At 36.9% G+C, this 13,754-nt stretch overlaps 1 long non-coding RNA gene across 1 annotated transcript; it reads right to left on the bottom strand.

Moving 5' to 3' along the window:
- Positions 11,101-13,411, bottom strand: LOC107616817. Its single transcript, XR_001614654.2, has 3 exons — positions 13,145-13,411; positions 12,052-12,130; positions 11,101-11,316 (listed from the first exon to the last, which is right to left on the bottom strand). It is a non-coding gene; the product is annotated as an uncharacterized LOC107616817 (long non-coding RNA).

The raw sequence follows: 13,754 nt of genomic DNA, 5'->3' as shown, positions 1-13,754 counted from the left end.
CCCTGCTTTCATGCCAAAGTTGATTTTTGAGTATTAAAAGCCAAATCTCATACTTCTAAGCCTCCGATCTCACCCCTTATGTATTAAATCATTATGATATGCCTAGCAATGAGAAAGGAGCTAGGGGATGTGGTAACTTGCGAGTGAAGCAAGGGGGAAAGGGTAAGATCAATGATGATCAAAGATGATTATATGAGATATGGAGGATGGCGGTGGAAGTACCGTGTATGCCATGAGCGGAAGGGCTATATTTATTAATAAATGGTTGGTTCTTGATTGGACCATGAGCCGAATGGCTGAGTTATTGCCGGATACGGCGGAGCCATGTTGATAAATTGGCTAGTTCTGGATTGAACTGTGAGCCAGATGACTGAGTTATTATCGAGTTACGGCAAAGCCATTATGGATTATGGCTGAGTATAAAGGCATATGATAAATGAATAATGATGGAAAATGTTGAATGTAAGCATGTTCGTGTTTTTTCTATGGTTGTAAGGGCGACAGGGCGCAGATACCCTCTAATGGCGACAGGGCGCAGATACCCTCTAATGGTGACAGGGCACATATTCCCTCTAATGATATTAATACGCAACAGAGAGAATGTGCCCGGGTTAGCTACCGGACATGTCGGGTTGGCTTGATAATCGACAGATGATATCATCAGCCATAGGGCAGGCATTCATCATTTGCATATGTTTAAATTGTTTGGGTTTGCCATCTGTTTTGGATTTCTACATCATATATGCCATGTTACCTGACTATATGCTACTTGTTCTACTTGTACCATATTTTTGTATTACTTGCCTGTATTGCTTGTGTTTGTACAACTCAGAGGCCCCTCATGCTGGTGTCAGTGGGTGTGAGGGCTGTTCTTGATGGGATGAATTGATGATGCGATTGCATGGTGATGATGATTATTGAATGAGATAATTGGAACTCCCTGGGTAGACGCAGTGATGTGGTTTCACTAGCTCCAGGCTAGGGTATGATGTATTGTTATAGAATTGCTGAGGCAGAACAACTGGTGATAGTTTTGCTTATGATTCTGAGTCTGACTCGTGGAAGAGTCAGCGAGTTTGGAAACATGTGTAACAGGAACTAGATTTAGTATCCCCTTACGACAGTTGCCTATTCATGGATTAGTGAGAATTTAGGCTGGATATTTGGTGAAGAAGTTTAGGATGCTCAGTGGGTTTTTATTGCAGTGCATTGTATTTATTTGGCACTTTTACCATACTGGGAACCCATGGGCCCGGGGTTCTCATTCCGTATATATCTCTTGCTTTTCAGATACAGGTCCAGGTGCTCAGAAGTGAGTTGTGGGTCGTCTGAGAGATGGCGAAGGTCTTTATTTCCTCTACCTTGTGTTTTGATTAGAATCTCTCCACCTTTGTTTTGGAAAGGTTAAATTATGTATTAAACTCTTTGAATTTGCCTATAGAGGCTCTCATGTTTCCTTCGGGAGAGACTAGGACATACTATTGTCAACTATTTTCATACTGTACCCTAGCCGGCCTAAACTTCGCGGGTCGCGACTAGTGGCTATATATATCTATCTGTTATCTATCTCTTAATCTCCTTTATGCCTTGTCTGTATATCGCGTTTGGCTTAGCAGTTTAACTTTTCGTTGTCGAAACGTGAGTGATACGTCTTCGCGATTTTATTTCTACTATTTTCAGGCTTCTCCATTAATACTCCTTTCGAAAATTACCTATATCTATATATTAAAAATCCACCTGAGAGTCGTAACACCGTAATATCATTGACTTATGACTCGAGCATAAGGAAGTGAATATTAGGGTGTTACATTATGGTATCAGAGCAGTTCGTCCTCGTGAGCCTGAGGGATGAAACTGCTTATGCTCTAATGCATACTCTGAGTCTGTGCCTGTGCTAGTTAGGGTATCTAACCGATACATCTAGCATGATGTCCATGACTGTACCTTTGGTACTTTGAAGCAATATACTTCCGATATTGAGACTGATCAAGTTGATATCGATTGTTTGGTGTGTATAGGAACCAGATGGTGCCTCGTGGATCCGGTCGGGGACGTGAGAGAGACCGTACTAACACGCAGGAACCGGAAATTAACCCGAATAACCTGGTAAACCTTATGACGGTGTTGGAGAATATGGCTGCGGCTATGCAGGCCACTGCGGAGGCTCTTGGGCAACAGATAAACAATAATGGCAATGGCGGAAGGGAAGCTCAGGGCCCGATGACACTGGCAACCTTCTTAAAGGTTAATCCACCTAAGTTCAAGGGAACCACTAACCCGACTGAAGCTGACACCTGGTTTCAGGCCATGGAGCAAGCACTGCAAGCGCAGTTGGTGCCTGAAGAACAGTGTGTTGAATTTGCTACCTATCTGCTCACGGGGGAAGCATCGCATTGGTGGCAAGGGACTCGACATCTCCTGCAACAGGGGAATGATCTTATCACATGGGATGCCTTCCAGGTGGAATTCTATAAGAAGTACTTTCCGAATTATGCCAGGACAGCCAAGGAATTGGAGTTACTGCAGCTAAAGCAAGGTGCTATGTCCGTATCTGAGTATACAGACAAATTTGAGGAGCTATTCAGGTTTTTCCGCATGTGTCAAGGAGCTCCGGGAGGCTTCGAGGAATGGAAATGCATTAAGTATGAAGGAGGGCTCCGGAGCGACATCTTAAGTTCAGTGGGACCAATGGAGATCCGAACTTTTTCAGAGTTGGTGAATAAGAGCAAAATTGCTGAAGAGTGTGTGAAAAGGAGGGTTGCAGAGAAAGGAAGTCATAGAAAGCACAACGAACCACTAATCCGACTGAAGCTGACACCTGGTTTCAGGCCATGGAGCGAGCACTGCAAGCGCAGTTGGTGCCTGAAGAGCAGTGTGTTGAATTTGCTACCTATCTGCTCACGGGGGAAGCATCGCATTGGTGGCAAGGGGCTCGACGTCTCCTGCAGCAGGGGAATGATCCTATCACCTGGGGTGCCTTCCAAGTGGAATTTTATAAGAAGTACTTCCCGAATTCTGCTAGAACGGTCAAGGAACTTGAATTACTGCAGCTGAAGCAGGGTACAATGTCCGTATCTGAGTATACGGATAAATTTGAGGAGTTATTCAGGTTTTCTCGTATGTGTCAAGGAACCCCAGGAGACTTCGAGGAATGGAAGTGTATTAAGTATGAGGGAGGACTTCGAAGTGAAATCTTGAGCTCCGTTGGACCGATGGTGATTAGGGTCTTCTCCGAACTTGTGAACAAGAGCCGTATTGCTGAAGAATGTGTGAGGAAGGCTGTTAAGGCGAAGAATGACCGTCGGGAGTCCCACCGCAGGGAGCACAATCAAGAATACCCAACAGGGGTCAAGAGTTTAAGAGAAGAGGATACCCACAACATTTTCCCCAAAAGCGAAATGACCTTGCAACGAATAAGAATTCCCAAGGAAAAGGTAGGGAAAAGCAAATAGTGGCTGCTTCGGATGTTTTGAGCTGTCAGAGATGTGGAGGTCATCACCCAAATAGACCGTGTCGTTATGGTTCGAGTTTGTGTTACAATTGCGGAAAGCTAGGACATTTGGTCAGAAATTGCCCACACCGGAAGGACCGGGAGACTGCCAGGTACAATTCTCGTACCTGAAGTAATAAGAAAACTGATAACTTAATTCTTTACCACTTTAGACAATGCTGAAGGCTGGTATTCACTCATAATACATGGTCGAATAAAAAATTATGATCTGTTCTAGATAACCCTAAGTTATCTTAATAGAAGGTTTGGTGAGCATAAGTGATTAGGTAGGCCTTTAGCGGAAAGCAACCTCAGAGTGGAATGACTGGTGGGCGATGTCAAAGCCATCATCCGGGAACTCTGTGTCGAGGTGGATTGGAACTTTGCCATGGTTGTAGAAGAGTTAGACACGTGTCCTGGAAACGTCCTAAGAAGGTCAACCGGAATACTACCAAGGGCCAACAACAAGGTCGTGTGTTCACTACAACAACGGGTGATACCGTTAGATCCGACGGTTTGGGAATTGATAAGCGAAAGATCAGTAACAACGTGTTAAAAGTACGAATAAGTTGGTATGTGGTTTTGGCTATCATAGATAGAAATCTAGTGAATGCCAGTCATGCTAAGTTGTGGTTGAGTACTTGAGGAAGTAAGTGATAGAAATCGTACTAGACGAGAGATCAGAATAAAGCAGCGGAAACTTGTGGAAGTAGTAACGCAGGATAGCTACGAATAAGAGCTGTAAAAGTTTACTATAGTATCTTATGTTTGAATACTAGAAGGGTTAAGCAGGTTACTGCAAGTAATGATCCCCAAATAGTTGGAAATGATTGCGACTGCGAGCTTTGATGGTTCTAAAGTGGATGAGGAAATTATCATTAATGCACAATTTAGATGATGAGAGGGTGCAAGTTGTCGTGTTTGAGAGATGAGTACCATGATGTTGGGTCATAGTGACCTTGGATTTAGATTGAGATTTATAATGATTGGTTTTGAAAGATGAATGTGAAAACCATTAAATTGAAATGTTGATGCGGTACTGAGATTGGTTTGAGGAAACTCGTGACAGGTGGTAAACTCCAATTTTTGGGGAGGTACTGCTGAAAATTCTTCCCCAAGAATTTGAAAGAGTTTTGGTTTTGGTTTTGAAGATGATTTTTGATATGTGTAATTTTAACAAAAGAGATGTGTTTCAAATGCTTTTATAGATTATTAAAGGAAATGCGGATTCTTATGATTTTGTTAACTTGCTATTCCAAACTCATTTGATTTCTAGAAATGAAAGGGGTTTTTGATTGATAAGCCAGAGACTTTATATCAGCAAGTCATGTAAAGATTTGAGGGTTTGAGAATAAGAAAGTAAGTTTGGAGATTTTGCTCGGAGTTGAACTGTGATTAGAGGAATTGGCTTGGTAGAGAGAGAGAGAGGATAGTGATGGAGTATGATTAAGGTGTGGTGATGATCTTTAATTGATTATAGCGATGAGGGATAATGACTATGATTAACGATGATGGCAACCTTATTGATGACATGATTCGAGATTTAATAAGGTGTGAGTTGATAAGACGATAAAAGTAAGGAATGAGGCTGTTGGTCGGTGTTGAACGAATGACCAAGACCCTCAGGGATAGAGAAATCAGAGCGCGGCAACGGAAGCACGCAGAGTAAAAGGACCTTGAAACTGTTATGCGTTTGATATAAAGGCAGACTATGCTCGCGTACTCGTAGTGATGGATGGAATTTTCGAGGGCGAAAATTTCTGTTAGGGGGGTAGAATGTAATACCCGGTCTAACCGAAATTAATTAAATAATAAGTTAAATAGGAGCGAATATGGTTGGAAGATTTGGCAATTGGAATTTGATGATTTAAATATGATATTTGGATTTAGTGAATTTTTCCGAGTCGGAAAACATAGTTTTCTGCGTAAAAGCGCGCAGTGGGATTTTGACCGGAAGTACCGGCTGAGATCTGTCTGGTACTGCAGCTGAGAAAATTGATTATGAGTAAATAAGATTAAGAAATGAGGAATTATAATTAGGGGAGGTAGAAATATTTGAAGTGCGACTTAGAGCGCTAATCTTAAAGGTTTTGGTCCAAAATTGGGCCAATGGATAAAAATAAGTGAACCGGGCCTAAGTGGACCCAAGGCTCAACATATATGAACATTAGTTATGAGCATTTCAGCTCATTTTGCCCTAAAGAAGGGGTGTTGGGCGCTGAAATTGGGAAGAGAAAAGAGAAGAGAGAAAACCTAACTCTCTTTGATCTTCAAACCACATTGGCATGTTTTGGTTGATTTTGCAAATAGTTGAGAATTGCTTGTTTTGAAAATGGCACCTTGTGGTTTTGTATGAAAATATGGTTTTTGGGCATATTTTGACGGGACATAACTTGGACTATGGATCTCTATTTTGTGCCAAATTTATTTAGAAATGAAATTGGATCCGGGATGTCCATGCCGTTCGAAGAACGGGTGAAAAATGATTTAAAATGAGGGAGTTATGACCGTCAGAAGATTGGGGGTTGAATCTGTAAATTCTGCAGCTTTTAACTTAGAAAATTTTTAGCAGAACGACCCTCCGCGCGTAGGCGCACTTGGCGCGTATGCGCCGTTCTTCCAGAAAGCACCATCCACGCGTGCGCGTGGTGTGCGCGGGCGCGTCGATGTGCTGCACCAAATGCCCAGCTATTTTTCAGAGAGTTGTGCCAGGGTTGTGCCAGTTTTGTGCCTGGGCGCAAGAGCACCCACGCGTACGCGTGGCTGACGCTTGCGCGACGTTTGGATATTTTTCAACCCGCGCATATGACGCTTGCGCGTCTATGAGATTTTGGCCATCCGCGCGTGCGCGTGGAGTGCGCGTACGCGTGGCCCTGCTTTCATGCCAAAGTTGATTTTTGAGTTTTAAAAGCCAAATCTCATACTTCTAAGCCTCCGATCTCACCCCTTATGTATTAAATCATTATGATATGCCTAGCAATGAGAAAGGAGCTAGGGGATGTGGTAACTTGCGAGTGAAGCAAGGGGGAAAGGGTAAGATCAATGATGATCAAAGATGATTATATGAGATATGGAGGATGGCGGTGGAAGTACCGTGTATGCCATGAGCCGAAGGGCTATATTTATTGATAAATGGTTGGTTCTTGATTGGACCATGAGTCGAATGGCTGAGTTATTGCCGGATACGGCGGACCCATGTTGATAAATTGGCTAGTTCTGGATTGAACTGTGAGCCGGATGGCTAAGTTATTGCCGAGTTACGGCAAAGCCATTATGGATTATGGCTGAGTATAAAGGCATATGATAAATGAATAATAATGGAATATGTTGAATGTAAGCATGTTTGTGTTTTCTCCCTGGTTGTAAGGGCGACAGGGCGCAGATACCCTCTAATGGCGACAGGGCGCAGATACCCTCTAATGGCGACAGGGCGCAGATACCCTCTAATGGTAACAGGACACATATTCCCTCTAATGATATCAATACGCAACAGAGAGACTGTGCCCGGGTTAGCTACCGGACATGTCGGGTTGGCTTGATAACCGACAGATGATATCATCAGCCATAGGGCAGGCATTCATCATTTGCATATGTTTGAATTGTTTGGGTTTGCCATTTGTTTTGGATTTCTACATCATATATGCCATGTTACCTGACTATATGCTACTTGTTCTACTTGTACCATATTTGTGTATTACTTGCCTGTATTTCTTGTGTTTGTACAACTCAGAGGCCCCTCATGCTGGTGTCGGTGGGTGTGAGGGCTGTTCTTGATGGGATGAATTGATGATGCGATTGCATGATGATGATGATCATTGAATGAGATAATTGGAACTCCCTGGGTAGACGCAGTGATGTGGTTTCACTAGCTCCAGGCGAGGGTATGATGTATTGTTATAGAATTGCTGAGGCAGAACAACTGGTGATAGTTTTGCTTATGATTCAGAGTCTGACTCGTGGAAGAGTCAGCGAGTTTGGAAACATGTGTAACAGGAACTAGATTTAGTATCCCCTTACGACAGTTGCCTATTCATGGATTAGTAAGAATTTAGGCTGGATATTTGGTGAAGAAGTTTAGGATGCTCAGTGGGTTTTTATTGCAGTGCATTGTATTTATTTGGCACTTTTACCGTACTGGGAACCCATGGGCCCGGGGTTCTCATTCCGGATATATCTCTTGTTTTTCAGATACAGGTCCAGGTGCTCAGAAGTGAGTTGTGGGTCGTCTGAGAGACGGCAAAAGGTCTTTATTTCATCTACCTTGTGTTTTGATTAGAATCTCTCCACCTTTGTTTTGGAAAGGTTAAATTATGTATTGAACTCTTTGAATTTGCCTATAGAGGCTCTCATGTTTCCTTCGGGAGAGATTAGGACATACTGTTGTCAACTATTTTCATATTGTACCCTAGCCGGCCTAAACTTCGCGGGTCGCGACTAGTGGCTGTATATATATCTATCTGTTATCTATCTCTTAATCTCCTTTATGCCTTGTCCGTATATCGCGTTTGGCTTAGCAGTTTAACTTTTCGTTGTCGAAACGTGAGTGATACGTCTTCGCAATTTTATTTCTACTCTTTTCAGGCTTCTCGATTAATACTCCTTTCGAAAATTACCTATATCTATATATTAAAAATCCACCTGAGATTTGTACCACCGTAATATCATTGACTTATGACTCGAGCATAAGGAAGTGAATATTAGGGTGTTACAGGTAATATGGAGTTTAACAAAATATAATTCATATATTTTTTTATTTATGTATATGTATATAATTATTTATGTATATAATAAAAAAATTATTATAATTTTTAGAAATTACACATGAACTCTTTTTTTCTCTCAAATAAATTTATTCTAATTATATTTCAATTAGCTCATGAATAATGCATGATTATATTAATTTAAGAAAATATCTTCATTATAATTATATCAAACCAATATTTAATACGTTATTAAATTATTTATCAATCATCGATATTTTTAATCATTCTAATTATATCAATTGATATAGTTCTAATTCTCATTTAAGTGCAATAATTTTATTAGGGTTTCCTATATAGCAATAATATTATATATATTTATATATCTCCTCTTTTAGCTCTTTCCTAAAAATATTGGCATATAATTAATGTCGATAACATATATATTGAGTAAGTATTTCTATTGAATTAATCATAAAGGTTAATAAAATATAATGGCATAAATTTCACATAATTGTAGCAAGTATCTCTATTGAAAATATTTGCTAATTATTACCATGTATAATTAGTGTGTCATATTACCATGTATAATAAGGATTAATAGTGAATTGTTACAATTATTTATCATCTAAAAAATTCGTATCTCAGACATATATCTTCTTCTGTTTATTATTTTTCATATTTAAGGGCTACTAACTACGATTCTATCAACAGTATTACCCATGATAGATTATGTAATGAAAAAGTTTGAAAAATAAAGGCAAGAATTATAAGGTTATGGAAAGTCCCATCTAAATTAGACAAGAACAAGACGACTTACATAGAAATAATTCTCCTCTATTTTATAAATATTTTTTGTTCATATTTTAAGTTTATTTGATAAGTAAACCCTTGCACGAATCAAAGACAGTGCAATTTTATAGATTTATAAGTGCTAATAGCCTTTATATTTAATTTGTTTTATAATGTGATAATAGCCAATATATTTGTCGGTGGATTTGACTATTACTATATTATTTATGATCACATTCAGTATATATGTCTGATTTATTAAAAAAAGTAGATTATTAAAACCGATTAATAACTATTTTAGAGTTAATCCAATTAACACTAGATTAAAAAAATCAAATAATGCATAACATATTACTTTTTTATTAATCAAATTAATATAATTCAAATTAATTTTTAAAAAAAATTAAAATTAAAATTTTAATCTTATCATGTGCATGGCACGGATAATTACACTTGTTTGTTATATATAACCAAGTTGGGTTCTAGTGGTTAGCTCACTAGTCCGCTTAGGCAAGTGTTGGGGATTGGCCTGCAGCAAACCTTTAAATGGAGCTCAGTACTGCGACAGATTAGTCCTTGACCTGCTGGGTTAAAAGATACCGTAAAAAACCAAAAAAAATATATTTGTTATATATTACTAATTAAAAAAATTAAAATATAACATATAATATTCTCTAATTCGAATCCATTCTTTCATCAGGCCCATTCATGCATTCACTCATTTGTCTTGTCCATTCCCATGACTACAAAAATAATCATTTTTAGTGGCCATTTATTTTACTTTTAGCGGCAATAAAAATAGCCGCTAATATATTTACCGGAAATTAGACATTAGCCGTCTTATGTTCCGCCGCTAAAAGGTTTTAGTGGCCATTATAATATTTACCGGTAAAGACCATTTTAATGGCCGCAAAAAGTGTATAACTTTTAGGGGCAATTTTTTTGGCAATTTGTATGGCCACTAAAAGTAATTCTAAGATGGAAATATTGTTCACTTTTAGTTGCCATTACTATTGCCGCTAAAATTTATTTTACCGGCAATTTATATAGCCAATAAAAAAGTTCTAAAATTATACTATTATTCACTTTTAGCTGCCATTACTATTGCCGCTAAAATCTTAATTTTTTTTAATTATACTCACTTTATTAATTAGAACTAACAACCTATTTTTTTCTTTAATAATAATAATAATAATAATAATAATAATAATGATGATGATGATGATGATGATAATAATGATAATTTGCATTTGTATTTCGACCAGGAAAATTGAAATAAGCTTTCTATTAAAATGCTCCTTTTGACAAACTAGAATGTTAAAAGTGGTATTTGTTAATACATAATAGAGGTTTGTTTGTCATTTCATTGACTTTGAATACATTTTGTAGAAAATTAAAAAAAAAGCCAAAATATGCTCAATTCTTCTAGACCAATGCTGCAGCAAAGCCACCAACTACGAGTCTCACAGCAGTTGCAGTGATGCCAATTCCTATAACACCATCTGTATAACAAATTGAAATTTAAGTTAAGTTAATGTTCCAATGCATGGTAAAAAAAGCTTGAGTAATAAACAGGTGCATTATGTGAGAACAGATTTCATTATATCTATTTATTATAAGTGCATAGATTCAAGTACATCATCTGAATGGGAAAATAGAAAGCAACAACCCATGAAACAAGGCATGTCTGCAAACCACGTGTTGAAATATTATCACAAAAATAAAATAGAAAGTTTCTCTAACAAGAGCCAGGAAAAATTTTCGATAATTTTGGACTTCTTTGTCTATATGCACAATGCACTAGCTAGAGCGTGCTATTAATAATTAATTTTTACCATTAATACATGCTATTTTAAATTCAAATCAAACACCACTCCCTGCATAGGCATGTTCGGAATTTATACAATAATAATAACTATTAGTTAGTTAATTAGTGCTGGATTCAAACAATAATAGATAAAGATATAATCTTTCAAGAAAATAATTAACAAGAATTGTCCATGATCCTTCTATAGATATTTTATATCCTAATTAAAATGAATAAATTAAAAATATATAAGCATCAAACATCAAAGACTAGGAAATAAGGTAACTAATTAATATATATTCTCCTCCACCTTGAATAATTTAATCTAATATAATATTATATAGTATTTTTGAGACCCACCAAGTTGCAATGAAAACAGACCAATAGTATAACCCGAGTACCTGGTGCTCTGTCATCTCAATTCTCAAAGTCACACTCCCACACATAATAGAAACAAGAATTTCCCAATAGCCACCAAATATGAGAACTCATCCTCTCTGTCTCTCTTCCTTGTTCTCATCCAACTTCTATAAATTATCATGATAACTTGCAGATTAGAGTTTATTTTAGATGAAGATTAGATGCTAACTTGCAGAAATAGAGTCTTGTTCAGGCGCAGAAGTGGCTCTAGACCCAGACAGCAAAACCAATGATACCAAGGGGAGAAATGAATTGATGTACAAATTCTACAATAAATTTTCGTGATATAGTGCACTGTGGTCTACATAAATTTGAAAATAAATTAATTAAAAATGTAAGTATGTCCACAGAAATTGTGTTCTGCAATAAATAAGTGATAAAGGAAGAGACGTGCTGAATTCAGCACTAAATAAAACTCTTGTAGCATTGCTGCTCTATATCAATCATTACAAAGTGAAAGTACAAGTACAATATATATAGCTCCAGTGATATTCATAATATATAACTACTAGAACGACCAAAATTCAGAGGTACAGTGCCAATAAAATTAATCTTACAAAACCATGGTGTTAGAGTATAATATGCATCATGCAATGAAACAATGAGTAACTTAAGAACTCATTTTTTTACATGAATACTTTTGATAAAAATATGCCAATTAATTAAGCATCTGAAGACATTATTAACGTTATTAAAATTTTATATACCTATATCATATTTCTGCCATTTACCTGTATTCAATTATTATTACAAAGAAGGCATTTTGGTTATACCCATTACGGAAGAAGAAAAATGAAACAAATATGGATACAATTATTAATGAAAGGGTAAAAGTTGCTTACAATTCTCAATGTAAGACCGATGAAAAGCAGTATGAATAAGCAAAGAGCAAGAGAAAGGTAGTCCAAGCAGCCCAAAAAGCTGTTATCGCAACCAAAGCAAGAAAGTGATTAGGATTTAGGATTGTGTTGGAGCAAGTCAAGTACAGGAATATATAGTTGGGGGCATAAATGTTTTTCTCTTACAATAGGCATACCTTTTTATCCTAAAATCAAAAATTGTCCACAAAATTACTATCAAAATTGTCCACAAAATTGTCCAAAATTCATAATATATAACTACCTAATAAATGAACTTACTATCAAAAGATAGAAATGATGGTATCCCCTGTGACCAAAGGGCTTCTTGCCAGAACCAAAAAGGGTGGTACACTATTACCACCACCTTCTAAAACTGAAACTAAGGTAGTGCATCACAATTAAATTTATATTTATAATTTAAATTATGAGATGAAAAAGAATAGAGTATGAAACAATGAAATTACCAAATGCATGCATTTAGCCAAGAAGTATCATGAGGCAAATATATTAAAGCACACGTTTTCTTATTGCTTCATTTAGTTTTGTGGAGAGTATAAACAAAAATGAACAAATTAATCAAGTATGCCATCTCTTCTTTATATTAAAGTAAGGAACAGGTACAATAAGAAATCGTTGCTCTGCGGATGGATCACCATAGCAGGAGCTGCATGACCAAAAATTATGGGAAAAAATAATTGCCTTGAGAATTTAGAAATCACTAAAGCTAAGCAATTCTATCTATGACCAAAATTGGTATGAAATTCTGAGAGGACAAATCGAGTTCATTCTTTCAAACTTCAAAGTCACAAAACCTTGACTAATCAAAATTAAGCTTAACAACGATACACGATGTAACCTTTGAATCTTCAAATTCCAAAATAGACAAGAAAGCACAAAATCTTTTGCCATAAAATAAAAAAACCACCTGAACAATTTTTTCAAAACTTTCAAACGAAGAAGAAATAGAAAGCAATTTGAGACCTAATTAATAAATGAAGAGAAATTAACAAATAAAGAGAAATTGTGAAATTATACTGAACTAATGAAGAGACATAAATCAAATCATAAAACAAACCCGGATCTGAGTAGATCTGGCGCGGATTTGACCTAGATCTGAGGTAGAACATGGAAACAAGAAGACAGATGTGCGTGGAAAAGCAGAGCGATAGGCGGCGATGGCAAGGCCTGTGACGGCGGCGGTGGGCGGTTGTCAATGGAGAAAGCTGAGATGGAGTGGGTTTTCAAGGAGTGGTTATGTGAGGCAAGATTCAATGGGATATTTGAGACAAGGTTCTCTCTGGTTATGTGAGGCAAGGTTCAGTGGGATATCTGAGACAAGATTTTCTCTTCCTTGCACAGGTTTGTAATTCAATAAATTAAATAAAATATTATATTTTTAGTGGCAATTAAATAATTGCTGGTATTAATTTAAAAAAATTAAAATTAAAAATAAAAATAAATAATAATTTAGTGGCAATAATAATAATTGTCACTAAAATTTGTTTTCAAATTTTTTTTATGTATTTTTTAGCGGCAATAAAAATAATTGCCATTATAATATATAGTAATAATGGCAAATATATAATTATCGCAAAAAGATAACTTAAATTAAAAAATTAGTGGCTATTATACTATTGCCACTAAAAGTTTATCGCTAAAACATATTTTTCTTGTAGTGACATGTG

This window comes from Arachis ipaensis, chromosome B09 (assembly GCF_000816755.2).
Source record: "Arachis ipaensis cultivar K30076 chromosome B09, Araip1.1, whole genome shotgun sequence".
Lineage (NCBI taxonomy): Eukaryota > Viridiplantae > Streptophyta > Magnoliopsida > Fabales > Fabaceae > Arachis > Arachis ipaensis.
This window is presented reverse-complemented; position numbering and strand designations above follow the sequence as displayed.